The 18641-nt window shown below is 45.2% G+C and overlaps 1 pseudogene; it reads left to right on the top strand.

The window, feature by feature from the left end:
• Positions 1 to 16969: 16969 nt before the first annotated feature.
• On the top strand, positions 16970 to 18418 carry LOC101050494 (heterogeneous nuclear ribonucleoprotein A3-like; annotated as a pseudogene).
• Positions 18419 to 18641: the final 223 nt, after the last annotated feature.

Genomic DNA, 18641 nt, shown 5'->3' on the forward strand with positions numbered 1-18641 from the left:
ATCCTGAGCAAGGGGAATAAATGAGGGGTTTGCATCTGAATACCTGCAGAAGCCTTGTGGACAAGCGTCAGAGACTAGACCATCATTCTGGTCAATCCCAAGTGGATTTAAGCATTTTTCTGAAAACAGCCAGGCCAAAGTTACTGTATGCCAACAACATACACAACTCTAGTAGATATTTGTTGACCTATATAAATGGCTACATATTGTGCTCGGTCCTAGGATTTTAAATAGTGATTAAGCCTGCTTTGAGATTAGAGTTGTAAAGTGCATTAACAGATCTTTCTTAGTATGATGTTACTGTCATAAAAGTGTAAGATCTGGCCGGGCACAGTGGCTCACACCTGTAATCCCAGCACTTTGGGAGGCCGAGGCGGGTGTATCATGAGGTCAGGAGATCGAGACTATCCTGGCCAACATGGTGAAACCCCGTCTCTACTAAAAATACAAAAAAATTAGCTGGGCATGGTGGCACACACCTGTAGTCCCAGCTACTTGTGAGGCTAAGGCAGGAGAATTGATTGAACCCAGGAGGCAGAGACTGCAGTGAGCCGAGATCGCGCCACTGCACTATAGCCTGGGCGACAATGTGAGACTCCATCTCAAAAAAAATTTAAGATCCATAAGAGTAAAATGTTCTTTGTTTAGTTTACTTTTGTTTACTACTCTCCCCACACTAGAACACCACTCGCACATGGTAGGAGCATGATTGAACATTTTATGAACTTAGGAAAACATTCCTTTTTAAGATCATAGTATCTATCTTGATCCTAGGTTTTTTGTTTTTTTTTTTTTTCTCCAATCCTACAACAAAAGATCCTAGTTCTTTTTGTCTCTTGAGTTTCTAAAAATTTAAATATAGTTACCCCTTTTTTGCCACTTTTTTTTTTTTCTGGCAACAAATCAACTTTGAAAAGGCACAGAACTGCCTATAATCTCAGCACTTCAGCAGGCCGAGGCAGGAGGATCGCTGAAGCCCAGGAGTTCAAGACCAACCTGGGCAACATAGTAAGACCCTGTCTCAAAAAAAAAAAAAGGAAAAGATACAAAAGCACTTTAAGTTAGGTAATTATGAATACTACAACATTAATCAGCAAGATTACCTACGAAGGAACAGCATCGACCTGACACAAAACTGCCTATAATCTCAGTACTTCAGCAGGCCGAGGCAGGAGGATCGCTGAAGCCCAGCAGTTCAAGACCAACCTGGGCAACATAGTAAGACCCTGTCTCAAAAAAAAAAAAGGAAAAGATACAAAAGCACTTTAAGTTAGGTAATTATGAATACTACAACATTAATCAGCAAGATTACCTACGAAGGAACAGCATCAACCTGACCCCTTCAGAGTTAGTTTTTCATCTTGAACCCGGAACCAGCATAAACAGCAAATGAGTACCTGTGCACTAGCTTGTTTTCTGGAAGCCACTAGGACACCTTTAATAAAAGTCACCTAAGAGAAAATGAGGCACTGTCACACTTTGCTGCGCTTATGGTTCATTCATGCAGAGAAATCAATTTATTCACTGGGATCTACTTGGTAGCTCACAGACCAGTGTGAATGTCAGGAATCTGGGCATGCTGTGGTTGAAGGGCTTAATGTTTAACCAAGTCTTCCAGTGGAGAGTGCACACTATAATAGAAATCTTTCAGCAATGTCATCTTCGCCTCAGTGAGCTCCTTCACACCGGATAAAAATTTATTGAACAATAGTAGGGCTTCGGTTCCAACTTTTGAAAAATGTTGCCACCTCAAAGCCCATGGACTCAATACCTGCTAAAGGCAAATAGGAAAATGAAAGAGGATTTTTTTTTCCCTCAAATTCAAACCCACCATTATCTTATTCAAAAGGAAAGACCACAACTGTGTGGACACTTTACTATTTCCATCATTAGAACCCTGACCACTTGGCAACACACTTATTCCAGAAGCCCACACTACAGATATTCAGCAGAACCTCTGCAGCATGACATGAGTAAGTAATGAAGTACATATTTTTAAATAAGTTTTTGCAAGTTGAAATATATATATACCTGCACAATTATATGTGAAGCTCATAGCAGTACTATTTACAATAGCCACAAAGTGGGAACAATACAAATGTGCATCAACTGATAAGTGGATAAACAAAATATGGCTTACCTATACAATGGAATATTATTCACGCATAAAAAGGAAGTCCTGATACATGCTGCAACATAAATGAGCCTTGAAAACATCTTAAGTGAAGAAACCAGATACAAAAGACCACAGATATGGTTCCATCTATATGAAAAATCCAGAATGAACATAAGGACATAAAAGGGCAGCAAAGTGTGATAGTGCCTCCTTGCAAATCCAGGAGACAAATTAGTAGTTGCCAGAAGCTGGAGTGAAGGGAAAAGGGGAATGACTGCTAATGGGTACAGGGTTTCTTCTGGGGATGTTGAAAATGTTCTCAAATTAGTAGTATTGGTTGTGCAATTCTGTGAATACACTAAAAACCTCTGAATTTTACACTTCAATTAAAGTGTGAACTTTATGGAATTATTTCTCAATATTGTTTTTTAAATTTTATTAGTATTCGTGGGTACATAAGTATGCATATTTATGGGTTACATGAGATATTTTGATATAGTCGTGCAATGCATCATAATCATATCAGGGTAAATGGTGTATTCATCACATCAAGCATTTATCATTTATTTGTGTTACAAACCAATCCAGTGATATTCTTCACTATTTTTTAATGTACAATTATTGATTATAGTCACCCTGTTGTGCTACCAAATACTAGGTCTTATTTATTCTATTTTTTGTGGCCACTAACCATCCCCACTTCCCCTCACACTTCCTCCGCTACCCTTCCCAGCCTCTGGTAACCATCTTTCTACTCTGTATCTCCATGAGTTCAATTGTTTTAATTTTTAGCTTCCACAAATAAAAACATGCAAAGCTTATCTTTCTTTGCCTGGCTTATAAATTCGCTTAACATAATGACCTCCAGTTTTATCTGCGTTGTTGCAAATGACAGGATCTTCTATTTATGGCTGAATAGTACTCCACTGTGTGTAAGTACCATATTTATTTATTTGTTTGTTTGTTTATTTAAGACGGAGACTCACTCTGTTGCCCAGCTAGAGTGCCATAATGAGATCTTGGCTCACTGCCACCACTGCCTCCCAGGTTCAAGCTATTCTCCTGTTATTTTGCCTGTGCTTCTCACCCGCCAGCCCACTTCCTTGGGTTCTGTTAATTTGCTACAGTGGCTTGCAGAACTCGCAGAGAACACTTAAGTATGTTTACTGGTTTATTATAGAGGATATTACGGTCTGGGCATGGTGACTCGTGCCTGTGATCCCAGCACTTTGAGAGGCCGAAGCAGGTGGATCACCTGAGGTCAGGAGTTTGAAACCGGCCTAGCCAACATGGTGAAACCCTGTCTCTAATTTACTTATATAACAAACCTGCACTTATATCCCTGAACCTAAAGGGCCAGTGGCAGTGGCTCACACCTATAATCTCCACAGTTTGGGAGGTTGAGGCAGGCAGATTGCTTGAGCCCAGGAGTTCGAGACCAGCCTGGGCAACCTGGAAAAACCCCATCTCTACAAAAAAATACAAAATTAGCTGAATGTGGTAGCGCATGCCTGTAATCCCACTCACTCGGGAGGCTGAGGCAGGAGAATCGCTTGAACCCAGGAGGCGAAGGTTGCGGTGAGCCGAGATCGCGCCATTGCACTCCAGCCTGGGTAACAAGGGCGAAACTCCGTCTCAAAAAAAAAAAAAATTTTTAAATAGAGACAGGGATCTCACCATGTTGCCCAGGCTGGTCTTGAATTCCTGGGCTCAAGTGATTTGCCTGCCTTGACCTCCCAAAGTGCTGTAAGCTACTGCACCTGGCCTCTTACAGTACTTTACACACTTGTGCAAGCATTCCTCAAGTCTAGTATAGTGGTCATCAGAATGGACTCAAATTAAACTGCCTGGGTTGAAAATACCAGCTCCAAACTTCACCACACTATAATCTTGGGGGCAAGTTACAAGACCTCCTTTGTACCTCAGTTTCCCCATCAGTAAAGTGTGAATCATAACAGTTCTTATATCATAGGATATATTTTAAGAATTAAATGACATTGAGTATGTAAAAATGCTTAGCTCATTGCCTAGAACATCTAAGTACTCATTAAATATTGGTTCTTAATATTTATTAGTATCAATAAGAATAATCATTATTATAATAAATGTCACTTCTCAAGAAAGCAAAAACAGGGTAAATTCAGAGAGCAGTAATTAGTTAAGAGTAATGATATCATTACAACTTATAGCCAATTATTTCACTAGACACGTTAATTAAGGAAAATTTATCTTAGAATGTAAAGAATTTTACATTAAGCTAGTTGCATTAGAAAATCCAAACAATTTGCATCTTAAATAACAGAGAACAGGCCTTCCAAGGCCCAGAAGGGAAGACATTAAGTGGTAATTAGAAAAATCAGTTTCTTAGCTGAAAGTTTTAATAGCTTCATTTGCTCTTGTATCCCAACATTTTACCCCGTCATAAGCAGAGGCTGGAGGAAGGGTGGGGCAGGAGCATTCTGTGAGTCACTCTAGCAAATTCATTTAGGACTGTGTAGGAACTGGCAGCACCTCAGGGCGGGCCCCCATCTTGCTCACTTTTATTTTATTTTTTATTTTTTTGAGACAGAGTCTTACTCTGTTGCCCAGACTGGAGTATAGCGGTGCAATCTTGGCTCACTGCAACCTCTGCCTCCCAGATTCAAGTGATTCTCCTGCCTTAGCTTCCCAAGTATCTGGGACTACAGGTGCATGCAACTGGACCTGGCTAATTTTTTGTATTTTTGGTAGAGATGAGGTTTTGCCATATTGGCCAGGCTGGTCTCGAACTCCTGACCTCCTGACCTCAAGCCATCCAGCCTCCCAAAGTACCGGAATACAGGTGTGAGCCATTGCACCGGCCTTGCTCACTTTAATATCATGGGTATCATTTAATGTCATGAATCTCCACTACAGATGACTGTCTCACTTTTATAGCTTGGGAAACTGAGGCTCAGAAACCAGGTAATTTAGGGCTTCTGGTTCGCATCCTCAGAAACCAAGACAGACTGACTGAAGGGAATGGGAGGGGGCTTAGGCAGGGCTGTTGGGAGATCACAGAGTGGGAGGGCTGGCTCAACAGCCTGGACCAGAAACGAGCAGGATTCCACAGGTGCACAGGGGACAAAGACAGGAAGCAGTCAAAGAGCAGGAAAATCTGGTCTGGGCTCTGCCAGTTTTTTCTTTTTATTTATTTATTTATTATTATTATTTTTTAAGATGCAGTTTCACCATATTGGTCAGGCTGGTCTTGAACTCCCGACCTCAGGTGATCCACCCGCCTTGGCCTCCAACATGCTTGGATTACAGGCGTAAGCCACCGCGCCCAGCCTCTGCCAGTTTTTTCAACACTCTACTTAGATTCCAGTTCCAGGGAGGAAGTGTCCAACTGCCAAGTGCTTGAGAATAGACACACCAGCCAGCAGCATCGTCATCACATGGGAACTTGTTAGAAGTGCAGAATCTCGGCCAGGTGCAGTGGCTCACACCTGTAATCCCAGCACTTTGGGAGTCTGAGGTGGGCAGATCACCTGAGGTTGGGAGTTCCAGACCAGTCTGACCAACATGGAGAAACCCTGTCTCTACTAAAAATACAAAATTAGCAGGGCGTGGTGACGCATGCTGTAATCCCAGCTACTTGGAAGGCTGAGGAAGGAGAATTGCTTGAACCTCAAAGGCGAAGGTTGCAGTGAGCCAAGATTGGGCCATTGCACTGCAGCCTGGACAAGAGCAAAACTCCGTCTCAAAAAAAAAAAAAGGGGGGCGGGGGGCCCGGCGCAGTGGCTCAAGCCTGTAATCCCAGCACTTTGGGAGGCCAAGGCAGGTGGATCATGAGGTCAAGAGATCGAGACCAACCTGGTCAACATGGTGAAACCCCGTCTCTACTAAAAATACAAAACATTAGCTGGGCATGGTGGTGCGTGCCTGTGATCCCAGCTACTCAGGAGGCTGAGACAGGAGAATTGCCTGAACCCAGGAGGCGGAGGTTGCGATGAGCCAAGACCACGCCATTGCACTCCAGCCTGGGTAACATGAGCGAAACTCCGTCTCAAAAAAAAAAGAAGAAGAAGAAGAATCTCAGGCTCCACCCTGGACTTACTGAGTCACGACCTGAATCTTTTTTCTTTTTTTTTTTTAGACAAGATCTTGCCCAGACTGGAGTGCTATGGTGCCTTCTCTGCTCATTGCAACCTCCGCCCCCTGGGTTCAAGCATTTCTAGTGCCTCAGCCTCCCAAGTAGCTGGGACTTACAGGCGTGCACCACCACTCCCGGCTAATTTTTGTATTTTTAGTAGAGACAGTGTTTTACCACGTTGTCCAGGCTGGTCTCAAACTCCCGACTTCAAGTGATCTGCCCACCTCAGTCCCAAAGTGCTGGGATTATAGGCATGAGCCACCATACCCCGGCCAGAGCCTGCATCTTAACAGCTCCCTCAGATCTGTGCATGTTACAATTTGGGACATACTGTGAAGAGTCCCTAAGGAACACTTCATGCCTAATCAGCTTCCCACGGGGAAGGAGATGTCGATTCCTCAACAGGAAATTTATGGTGCTGCTTCTAGAAGTGTCACAGTCTGACAGGTTCTTACTGCCCATTGCCCCCCACCTCACCCCAAACCAATAAGAACAGTAAGTGTTGCAGCAAAGGAAGAATTTAATAATTGCAGGGCAGCCAAATGAGAAGAACAGGGAGAAAATTCTCAAACCTGTCTCCCTGAGAATTCGGAGGCCATGATTTTTTAAAGAGTACTTTGGGCCGGGTGCGGTGGCTCAAGCCTGTAATCCCAGCACTTTGGGAGGCCGAGGCGGGTGGATCACAAGGTCGAGAGATCGAGACCAACCTGGTCAACATGGTGAAACCCCGTCTCTACTAAAAATACAAAAAATTAGCTGGGCATGGTGGCGCGTGCCTGTAATCCCAGCTACTCAGGAGGCTGAGGCAGGAGAATTGCCTGAGCCCAGGAGGCGGAGGTTGCGGTGAGCCGAGATCGCGCCATTGCACTCCAGCCTGGGTAACAAGAGCGAAACTCCGTCTCAAAAAAAAAAAAAGAGTACTTTGGGGGGCAAGGGGCTGGGGAACGGGAACAATTGATTGGCTGGGGATGAACTCACAGGGGCATCTAAAGCTGTCTTCACGCAGCTGAGTCAGTTCTCAGGAGGTGGGGGCAAGGGTTGGGGTGGGGCTCTCAGGACAAGGTGGCATCCCTTGGTCTGCCAAAATGTGAAATCTGAAAAAGATCTCAAAGACCAGTTCTTCAGGTTTCACAATAGTGATATTATCTATAGGAGTAGTTGGGGAGGTTCTAAATCTTGCAACAGCCAGTTATATGACTCTGGAGAAGTCGACAACTTACAGGAAAACACGCTAAGCAATGGCAGGTTGAATTGAATTCTGCCTATTCTTTAGCAAATTCCAATCCTCTACCATAATTCTAACCTTGGCTTATGAATGTGACTTCAATCTCTGAACAAGGAGGGACAATGGTTTCCCTTGCCTCAAAGTTTTTTTTTTGTTGTTTGTTTGTTTGTTGTTTTGTTTTGGTTTGGTTTGGTTTTTTGAGACAGAATCTCGCTCTGTCACCAGGTGCCAGGCTGGAGTGCAGTGGTGCAATCTCGGCTCACTGCAACCTCTGACTCCCAGGTTCAAGCAATTCTGCTGCCTCCCAAGTAGCTGGGACTACAGGCACGTGCCACCATGCCCAGCTAATTTTTGTATTTTTAGTACAGACGGAGTTTCACCATGTTGGCCAGGATGGTCTCGATCTCTTGACCTCGTGATCCACCTGCCTTGGCCTCCCAAAGTGCTGGATTACAGGTGTGAGCCATTGTGCCTGGATCCTCAAAATTTAACTATGAACTAAATTCCTCTCATTGTTTTCTTGGCTTCTATGATACAATAAGCAAAAAACAAAAACAAAAAATAATGTAGCCTGTGAGGTTAGAAGCAAGACGCAGTCAGTCATGTAGGTTTTTCTCATTATATGTAATTCTGCACAGGTGGTTTCAGGAAGAGACGTGGATGCTAGGATACCCCATAAAAGGCACTCCCTGGGATTCCAGAACAGGCTAGTCTCCCACCACACTGCCTCCTGGCAGCCCACATGGTATGTGCACAGACAATTCCTATTAGCGGTCCGACAGGTTTTTTTCATCTGGGTTGAATTTCTTAAGGGTTGCTGACATCTTGAAGATCTGAGAGAGAACTCAGCTGTAAAATCCTTGATCTCTTTCAACTGCTGAACATTAAAACCCTTTTTTCCCCTCTTACACAACTTTTTGAACAATGGTTGGATGTGAAGCTAGCAGCTGCATCCCTTTTTCTCAGTGCTGCCTTTTTCCCAGGAACCAGCTATAGATTTACTGCTATTTTAAGGGGATGATGAAGATGAAAGTTTTGCAAGGCCTTGTATCCAGGTGCCGGGGACAAAGGAAGCACCTGGCTTTGCCAGCACAAAGGATCCCGAATGGGAAAAGGGAGCCATGAACAGTGGAATGACAAAGAAAGGCAACTTCACTTTCCTTCATCAAGCATTGCCTTGACAAGGTGACAAGGGGTTTTACAGGGAAGGCCCCCTTTGGAAATTTTCCCCCCTCCAGGAGTCCTGCCTCTTTCCACTCAGGCCCCTCCTTCATGGGTCTAGCCAAGCCCACACACCACCTGTCAGAGGAGTGGAGCATATAGACCGCTATCCTTGGTCCTGAATTGTCATTATGATTGGAGCAGTAGTTCACAACCTGGCTGCCAATCAGAATCAAGGGGAAAGCATGATAAAAGCACTGACTGCAAAGTCCCACACCCTAGGTATGCTGACGTGGTTGGTTTCTGTGTTAAAAAAAAAAAAAAAAAAAAAAATTCAGGGCAGACGCAGTGGCTCATGCTTGTAGTCCCAGCACGTTGGGAGGTCAAGGCAGCAGGGTAACTTGAAGCCAGGAGTTCAAGACTACCCTGAGCAACATAGTGAGACCCCTGTTTCTACAAAAAATATAAAAATTAGCCAGTCATGCCAGGCGCGGTGGCTCACACCTGTAATCCCAGCACTTTGGGAGGCCGAGGTGGGTCGATCACCTGAGGGCAGGAGTTTGAGACCAGCCTGGCCAATAAGGTGAAACTCTGTCTCTACTAAAAATACAAAAAATTAGCCAGGCATGGTGGTGGGCACCTGCAGTCTCAGCTACTCAGGTGGCTGAGGCAAGACAATCGCTTAAGCCTGGGAGGCAGAGGTTGCAATGAGCCGAGATCAGGCCATTGCACTCCAATCTGGGCAACAAGAGCAAAACTCCATCTAAAAAAAAAAAAAAAAAAAAAAAAATAGCCAGGCACGATGGCACATTCCTGTAATGCCTGTAATCCTAGCTACTCAGGAGGCTGAGGTGGAGGGATGAGTTGAGCCCAGGAGTTGGAGCTGCAGTGAGCCATGTTCACACCACTGCATTCCAGCCTGAGTGACAGAGCAATACCCTATCTCAAAAAATAAGAACTCAGACAAAACTGAGAGTTCCTGGATGACAGCTTGAAAATCCCTCTGCTATGGCATGCTTACAGCTCTGAAGCCCATGCCAGGCACATCTGCTACTGCTTTTGTTTTCCTGTTAGTATCCTTTTTTTTTTTTTTTTTTGAGTTGGAGTCTCACTCTGTAGCCCAGGCTGGAGTACAATGGTGTGATCTTTGGCTCACTGTAACCTCTGCCTCCTGGGTTCAAGCAATTCTCCTGCCTCAGCCTCCTGAGTAGCTGGGATTACAGGTGCCTACCACCATGCCCGGCTAATTTTTGTATTTTTAGTAGAGATGATGTTTCACCATATTGACCAGGCTAGTCTCGAACTCCTGACCTTATGATCCTCCTGCCTCAGCCTCCCAAAGTGTTGGGATTACAGGCATTAACTACCATGCCCAGCCGAACACTATTTTCAAATAATCAGTTACCGGCCGGGCACGGTGGCTCATTCCTGTAATCCCAGCACTTTGGGATGCTGAGGTGGATCATCTGGGGTCTGGAATTCAAGACCAGCCTGACCAACATGGTGAAATCTTGTCTCTACTAAAAATACAAAAAAAGTAAAAAAAAAAAAAAAAAAAGTTAGCTGGGCATGGTGGCAAGTGCCTGTAGTCTCAGTTACTCAGGAGGCTAAGACAGGAGAATTGCTTGAACCTGGAAGGCAAAGGTTGCAGTGAGCTGAGATTGAGCACTCTGCACTCCAGTTTGGGCAACAGAGCAGGAGTCTGTCTTTTAAAAAAAAAAGATCATTTGACTGAAGAAGAATAAAGAAGATGGCTGGATGTCCAGGCACAGTGTCTCATACCTGTAATCCCAACACGATGGGAGGCCAAGGCAGGACGATCACTCAAGACCGGGAATTCTAGACCAGGCTGCACAACATAGTGAGACTCTTCCCTAAGAAAATCTTAAGGCCAGCCATAGTGGCTCTCACCTGTGATCCTAGCACTTTGAGAGGCTGAGGTGGGAGATCACCTGAGGTCAGGAGTTTGACACCAGCCTGTTGAACATGGTGAAAGCCTGTCTCTACTAAATATACAAAAATTAGCCAGATGTAGTGACAGGCACCTATAATCCCAGCTACTCGGATAAGCTGAGACAGGAGAATTGCTTCAGCCTGGGAGGTGAATCTTGCAGTGAGCTGAGATTGTGCCACTTCACTCCAGCCTGGGCGACAGAGCAAACCTCCGTCTCAAAAAAAGAAAAAAAAAATTTTTTTTTTTTCTAAATTGGCCAAGTGTGGTAGTGACCACCTGTAGTCCTAGCTACTCAAGAGGCTGAAGTGGGAGGATCACTTGAGCCCAGGAATTCGAAGCCGAAGTGAGTTACCATTGTGCCACTGCACTCCAGCCCAAGTGACTGAGTGAAACCCTGTCTCTAAAAGAAAACAAAACCAAAAACCCTGTCTAGGCCTAAAGAGTCTGATATACCACAAGCAGAGGTGTCCAAGGCTGAGCGTCACCAAAGTGCTAACAGATTTTGGGAGGAGGGGAAGCGGGGAGACAAAGTCTCACTCAGTCACCCAGGATGGAGTGCAGTGGTGATACCTCAGCTCACGGCAGACTCACTCCTGGGCTCAAGTGATCCTCCCACCTCACCCTCCTGAGTAGCTGGGACTACTGGAGAGCACGATTTTTTTTTTTTTTAAAGCTCAGTAAAAATGTTGCTGCTTTGACTCTGTCCCTAGTCTCTTTAATTTATGCTACATGGTTTCCATGGTTGAGCTCACTGCAACCTTGTTTCTGACATTTATAATGCTTGTTCTCTCTGAGGAGTTGGGGCAGTGTGAACCAACCCATCAGCATGCTGAGCTCAAGGTTCACTCCCTCCTATGGCGTTGTGGGGTGGCCATTCCTTTTTTTTTTTTTTTGAGACAGAGTTTCACTCCTGTTGCCCAGGCTGGAATGCAATGGCACAATCTTGGCTTACCGAAACCTCTGCTTCCTGGGTTCAAGCGATTCTCCTGCCTCAGCTTCCCATGTAGCTGGAATTACAGGCATGCGCCACCATGCCCAGCTAATTTTGTATTTTTTTCAGTAGAGATAGGGTTTCTCCATGTTAGTCAGTCTGGTCTCAAACTCCTGACCTCAGATGATCTGCCCACCTCGGCCTCCCACAGTGCTTGGATTAGAGGCATGGTCGTTGCACTCTCAGGAGTATGATACCGGTAACCAAAACACAGAAAGGTCAAAGGGTCTTTAGGACTGTAGGGAATAACCCCCAGTGGTGTAATTCCCAGACATCATTTCTCTGAGTAGGAGGTACACTTGGGGTTAGGGAAGCATGACAAAAATGCCTGTAACCACTTCCATGTGGTTTTGAGAGTATCTCTGTCTGGCCAGAGTAGGAAAAATGTGTTCATGGGCATTGAAGTGGGTCAAAGTTTGCACTATGAGAAAAGAGAGAATTGCCTGGAAGAGGTTCCAGGGTAGAGGTAATTAGGCAGAAGGCAAGAGCCCAGATGAGAGACCAATGGGGAGTTCTGAAAAGCTAGGAGAAAACATAAAAGGAAGCTATTTTTAGGAATGTGAAATCAGACTGTAGGACAAGCGGAGCTAGGCATCTGAAAATAGTCATTAGAGAAGGCTTGAAAGCAAAAGAGAGTTAGGGCAACGTTATGGTATTTCAATGACTGTCAGGAAACCTGCAATTTTGATCAAATTTGGAAAGTGGGGGAGTTGCCTCTGAGCCCAGGAAAATGATCTGCGCCTTTCTGGGAAAACGTTGCCCCTCTCATATGGTGCGGTCAGTAGACCATAAGCATCATATTACACTGACCTTTCAAAATGTTGTTGCTCAAAGGCAAGAGGAGGGAGAAAGCACACGGTGAATACTGGGGCCTGGTTTGATCTGATTTTTCTCCTGGAAAATGATTACAAGAGAGCTCACTTTTAATTACTTGTTATGCCAGGTGTGGTGGCTCATGCCTATAATCCCAGCACTTTGGGAGGCCAAGGTGGGTGGATCAGTTGAGGTAAGGAGTTCAAGACCAGCCTGGCTAACATGATGAAATCCTGTCTCTACTAAAAATAAAAAAATTAGCCGGGCGTGGTGGTGTGTATGTTGAGGCATGAGAATGGCTTGAACCTGGGAGGCAGAGGTTGTAGTGAGCCAAGATTGCAACACTGCACTCCAGCATGGGTGACAGAGTGAGACACTGTCGCAAAAAAAAAAAAAAGAAAAAGAATGCTATGGTCTGAATGTTTGTGTCTCTCCGAAATTCATACTTTGAAACCTAATCACCAATGTGATAGTATTAGAAGGTGAGGTCTTTTTGTGGTGATTAGGTCATGAGGGTGAAGATTAGTGGTCTTACAAAAGAGACCCCAGGCCGGGCTCAGTGGCTCACGCCTGTAATACCAACACTTTGGGAGGCTGAGGCAGGTGGATCACCTGAGGTCAGAAGTTTAAGACTAACGTGGCCAACCCCCATTTCTACTAAAAATTCAAAAATTAGCCAGGTGTGGTTGTGGGCACCTATAATTCCAGCTACTCGGGAAGCTGAAGCAGAAGAACGCTTGAACCTGGAAGGTAGAGGTTGCAGTGAGCCAAGATCATGCCACTGCACCCAGCCTGGGTGACAAGAGCAAAACTCCATATCAAAAAAACAAAACAAAAAAAAAAAAAAAAGAAAGAAACTCCAGAGAGCTGCCTTACTCCCTAGAGGACACAGCTAGAAGGTGCCATCTATAAAACAGGATATTTACAATCTCTTTTTTTTTTTAAGTCCCCACCCAAATCTCAGATATTTACAATCTCTATTTCTCAAGATGCTTTTCAAAAAAATTTAGTTAGTTATTTATTTTTTGAGACAGAGTCTCACTGCACTTCAGCCTAGATGACATCGTGAGAGACTCTGACTCTAAAATTCACACACACACATACACACACACACACACACACACACACACACACACAGCCTGAATTCAACCATCAGGTAACACAAACCCAAACTGAGAGACAGTCTATAAATTATGGAACAATGCTTTTCAAAAAATGTCAACATCATGAATGAAAAAAAAAGACAGCAGAAGTCTTCCAGACTGGAGAAAACCAAGGAAATTGGAAAACTAAATATAATATATGATCCTGGATTTGATCCTGGACCAGAAAAAGATCGTTAGTGAGATAACTGGAAATATTTGAATAAGGTCAGTAGATTACTGAATAGTATTGTGTCAATGCTAATTTCCTTGTTTTGATCATTGTCCTGTGGTTATTTATAATATGAACACGTTGGGGAAAGCTATGGAGATTGTATACAGGAATTCTTTGTACTAATTGTGCAATTTTACTTTTTTTTTTTTTTTTTTTTTTTGAGACAGAGTTTCGCTTTTGTTACCCAGGCTGGAGTGCAATGGCGCGATCTCGGCTCACCGCAACCTCCGCCTCTTGGGTTCAGGCAATTCTCCTGCCTCAGCCTCCTGAGTAGCTGGGATTACAGGCACGCGCCACCATGTCCAGCTAATTTTTTGTATTTTTAGTAGAGACGGGGTTTCACCATGTTGACCAGCATGGTCTCGATCTCCTGACCTCGTGATCCACCCACCTCGGCCTCCCAAAGTGCTGGAATTACAGGTATGAGCCACCGCGCCTGGCCTCCAATTTTACTTTTAAACCTGGCTTTCTCTTTCTTTCTCTCCTTCTTTCCATCCTTTTTTCCTTCTTTCCTTCTTTCTTTCTTTTGAGACAGAGTTTTGCTCTTGTTCCCCAGGCTGGAGTGCAATGGTGTGATGTTGGCTCACCGCAACCTCTGCCTCCGGGATTCAAGCAATTCTCCTGCCTCAGCCTCCCGAGTAGCTGGGACTACAGGCATGCACCACCGCGCCCAGCAAGTGAAGCCTTTTTGAGAGAAGTTTAACTGCTAGTATTAAAACCCAAAATTTGGGCTGGGCGTGGTTGCTCATGCCTGTAAATCCCAGCACGTGGGAGGCTGAGGCAGGAAGATTACTTGAGCCCAGAGTTTGAGACCAACCTGGGTAACATATTGAGACCTTGTCTCTGTTTTTTATTATTTAAAATTTTTTTCTTTCTTTCTTTCTTTTTTTTTTTTTTTTGAGATGGAGTTTCGCTCTTGTTATCCATGCTGGAGTGCAATGGCGCGATCTCGGCTCACCGCAACCTCCGCCTCCTGGGTTCAAGCAATTCTTCTGCCTCAGCCTCCTGAGTAGCTGGGATTACAGGCACGTGCCACCATGCCCAGCTAATTTTTTGTATTTTTAGTAGAGACGGAGTTTCACCATGTTGACCAGAATGGTCTCGATCTCTTGACCTCGTGATCCACCCGCCTCGGCCTCCCAAAGTGCTGGGATTACAAGCTTGAGCCACTGCGCCCGGCCTATTTTAAAATTTTTTTTTAAAATTTGCCAATGTGTAACTTCCAGCTATGGCACTATAAAGAGGTCGGCAAATCCTCTCTCCCAGAAAATAAGAATGAAATTATCAAAAACAATTTGAGGCCCCTGAAGATCAACCAAAGGCAAACAATACATCGAGAGGCATTCATGCTGGGTGTGGTGGCTCATGCCTGTAATCCCAGAATTTTGGGAGGCCAAGCCAGGTGGATCACTTGAGGTCAAGAATTCGAGACCAGCCTGGCTAACATGGTGAAACCCTGTATCCACTTAAAATACAAAAACTAGCTGGGTGTAGTGGCAGGTGCCTGTAATCCCAGCTACTCGGGAGGCTGAGGCAGGAGTGAGCCGTGATTGCACTACTGCACTCCAACCTGGGCAACAGAGTAAGACTCCATTAAAAAAAAGAAAAAAAAAAAAAAAGGCCGGGCGCGGTGGCTCAAACCTGTAATCCCAGCACTTTGGGAGGCCGAGGCGGGTGGATCACGAGGTCAAGAGATCGAGACCATACCGGTCAACATGGTGAAACCCCGTCTCTACTAAAAATACAAAAAATTAGCTGGGCATGGTGGCACGTGCCTGTAATCCCAGCTACTCAGGAGGCGGAGGCAGGAGAATTGCCTGAACCCAGGAGGTGGAGGTTGCGGTGAGCCAAGATTGTGCCATTGCACTCCAGCCTGGGTAACAAGAGTGAAACTGTGTCTCAAAAAAAAAAAAAAAAAGAAAGAAAGAAAGAAAAAGAAAGAAAAAGAAAAGAAGGCTGGGCACGGTGGCTCACGCTTGTTATCTAGCACTTTGGGGGGCCCAGGAGGGCGGATCACGAGGTCAAGAGATAGAGACAATTCTCGCCAACATGGTGAGGTCTCTACTAAACCGGAGGTCTCTACTAAACCGGAGGTCTCTACTAAAAATACAAGAATTAGCTGGGTGTGGTGGCACACGTCTGTAGTTTCAGCTACTCAGGAGGCTGAGGCAGGAGAATCACTTGAACTCAGGAGGCAGAGGTTACAGTGAGCCAAGATCACGCCACTGCACTCCAGCCTGGTAACAGAGTGAGACTGTCTCAAAAATAAAAGAAAAAAAAAAAAAAAAAGAAGAAGAAAAGGAAAGAGAGGGATTCAGGAAGAACTGCTAGAACCTTAGGAATAGGAGTCGGCAGTCTTCTTTCAGAAGACCTGCTTCCATCTGTTCCCTGCCAAGCTGGACAGCTGCAGTCACTGCACCAGGGCAGGCTAGGACTAGAAAAGCAGCTTGGCTGTGAGAGACAGCACACTTGGTTTGGAACAGAGAGGAAAGGTCACGCTCGACACTGTTGTCAGTGAAAGCAGCAAGCTCCGTAGAAGACGAACATGGGAACCTGCAGCTCTGCCAGCCAGAGCCTGTGGCCCTAGATGGGGTGAGCGGCCAGAATTTCAATGGGAAGATTCTGGAAATGATAGAGCAAGAGAAGGCCCAACTAAGCTCTCCACCTGTCACCCGTGTCTGGCTGATTGGGAAACTACACACACCTGCAGGGAGAAACAAGTGGGTCTGGAGAAACGTGAAATCAGAGGTAGGCTAGAGAACTGCCTGAGCTTGGGACGCCCTGCCCCCACCCGCCTAGCCTCAGCAGTGGAGGATGAGGTCTCAGGCTCAACCTCTGTCTTAATTAGTGGCTGACCACTAAGCAATGCAGACACAGGGTTGTCTCTTAGAAGTCAGACTAAAAACAGTACTAAGAATAAAAAGCTGGGCCAGGTGCAGTGGCTTATGCCTGTAACCCCAGCACTTTGGGAGGCCGAGGCAGGCAGATCACCTGAGGTCAGGAGTTTGAGACCATCCTGACCAACATGGTGAAACCCTCTCTCTACTAAAAATATAAAAATTACCCATTCTTGGTGGTGGGTGCCTGTGATCCCAGCTACTCAGGAGGGTGAGGCAGGAGAATTGCTTGAACCTGGAGGCGGAAGTTGCAATGAGCCGAGATCACACCACTGCAGTCCAGACCGGGCAACAGTGCAAGACTCCTTCTCAAGATATTGAACTCGAGTTGGAAGAGGTGAGTCCGGTCTCAAAATGGAGGGCCATGATCCAAAGGAACCAGAGCAGTTGAGAAAACTGTTTATTGGTGTTCTGAGCTTTGAAACTACAGATAATTTAAGGGAACATTTTGAGAAATGGGGCACACTTACAGATTGTGTGGTAATGAGAGATCCCCAAACCAAACGTTCCAGGGGCTTTAGTTTTGTGACTTTTTCTTGTGTTGAGGAGGTGGATGCAGCAGTGTGTGCTGAACACACAAGGTTGATGGACTTGTAGTGGAACCAAAGAGAGCTGTTTCTAGAGAGGATTCTGTAAAGCCTGGTGCCCATCTAACAGCGAAGAAAATTTTTGTTGGTGATATTAAAGAAGATACGGGGCTGGGCGCGGTGGCTCAAGCCTGTAATCCCAGCACTTTGGGAGGCTGAGGCGGGTGGATCACAAGGTCGAGAGATCGAGACCAACCTGGTCAACACGGCGAAACCCCGTCTCTACTAAAAATACAAAAAATTAGCTGGGCATGGTGGCACGTGCCTATAATCCCAGCTACTCAGGAGGCTGAGGCAGGAGAATTGCCTGAACCCAGGAGGCGGAGGTTGCGGTGAGCCGAGATCGTGCCATTGCACTCCAGGCTGGGTAACAAGAGCGAAACTCCGTCTCAAAAAAAAAAAAAAAAAAAAAGAAGATACGTAAAGTATAATTCGAGAGACTACTTTGAAAAGTATGGCAAGATTGAAACCATAGAAGCTATGGAAGACAGGCAGAGTGGAAAAAAGAGAGGATTTGCTTTTGTAACTTTCGATGATCATGATATAGTTGATAAAATTGTTGTTCAGAAATACCACACTATTAATGGGCATAATTGTGAAGTGAAAAAGGCCCTTTCTAAACAAGAGATGCAGTCTGCTGGATCACAGAGAAACCGTGGAGGTGGATCTGGCAATTTCATGAGTCTGGAGGAAACTTTGGAGGTGTTGGAGGTAATTTTGGCTGTGGTGGAAACTTTGATGGAAGAGGAAGTTATGGTGGTGGAGGTGGTGGCAGCAGAGGTAGTTATGGAGGAGGCGATGGTGGATATAATGGATCTGGTGATGGTGGCGACTATGGCGGGGGTCCTGGTTATAGTAGTAGAGGGGACTATGGTGATGGTGGACCAGGATATGGAAACCAAGGTGGTGGATATGGTGGCGGTGGTGGAGGATATAATGGTTACAATGAAGAAGGAAATTTTGGCGGTGGTAACTATGATGATGGTGGGAACTATAATGATTTTGGAAATTATAGTGGACAACAGCAATCAAATTATGGACCCACGGAAGGGGCAGTTTTGGCGGAAGAAGCTCAGGCAGTCCTTATGGTGGTGGTTATGGATCTGGTGGTGGAAGTGGTGGATATGGTAGCAGAAGGTTCTAAAAGCAGCGGGAAAGGGCTACAGTTCTTCTCAGGAGAGAGAGCGAGGAGTTGTCAGGAAAGCTGGAGGTGACTTTGAGACAGTCATCCCAAATGCATTAGAGGAACTATAAAAATCTGCCACAGAAGGAGCGATGACCCATAGTCTGAAAAGTTACTGCAGCTTGAATAGGAAACGCTTGTTCAGTACTGTCATAGCCACAGTTTACAAAAAGTACAGCTATTGATTAATGCAATGTAGTGTCAGTTAGATGTTCATTCCTGA

Source organism: Saimiri boliviensis, chromosome 12 (genome assembly GCF_048565385.1).
Source record: "Saimiri boliviensis isolate mSaiBol1 chromosome 12, mSaiBol1.pri, whole genome shotgun sequence".
Taxonomy (NCBI): domain Eukaryota; kingdom Metazoa; phylum Chordata; class Mammalia; order Primates; family Cebidae; genus Saimiri; species Saimiri boliviensis.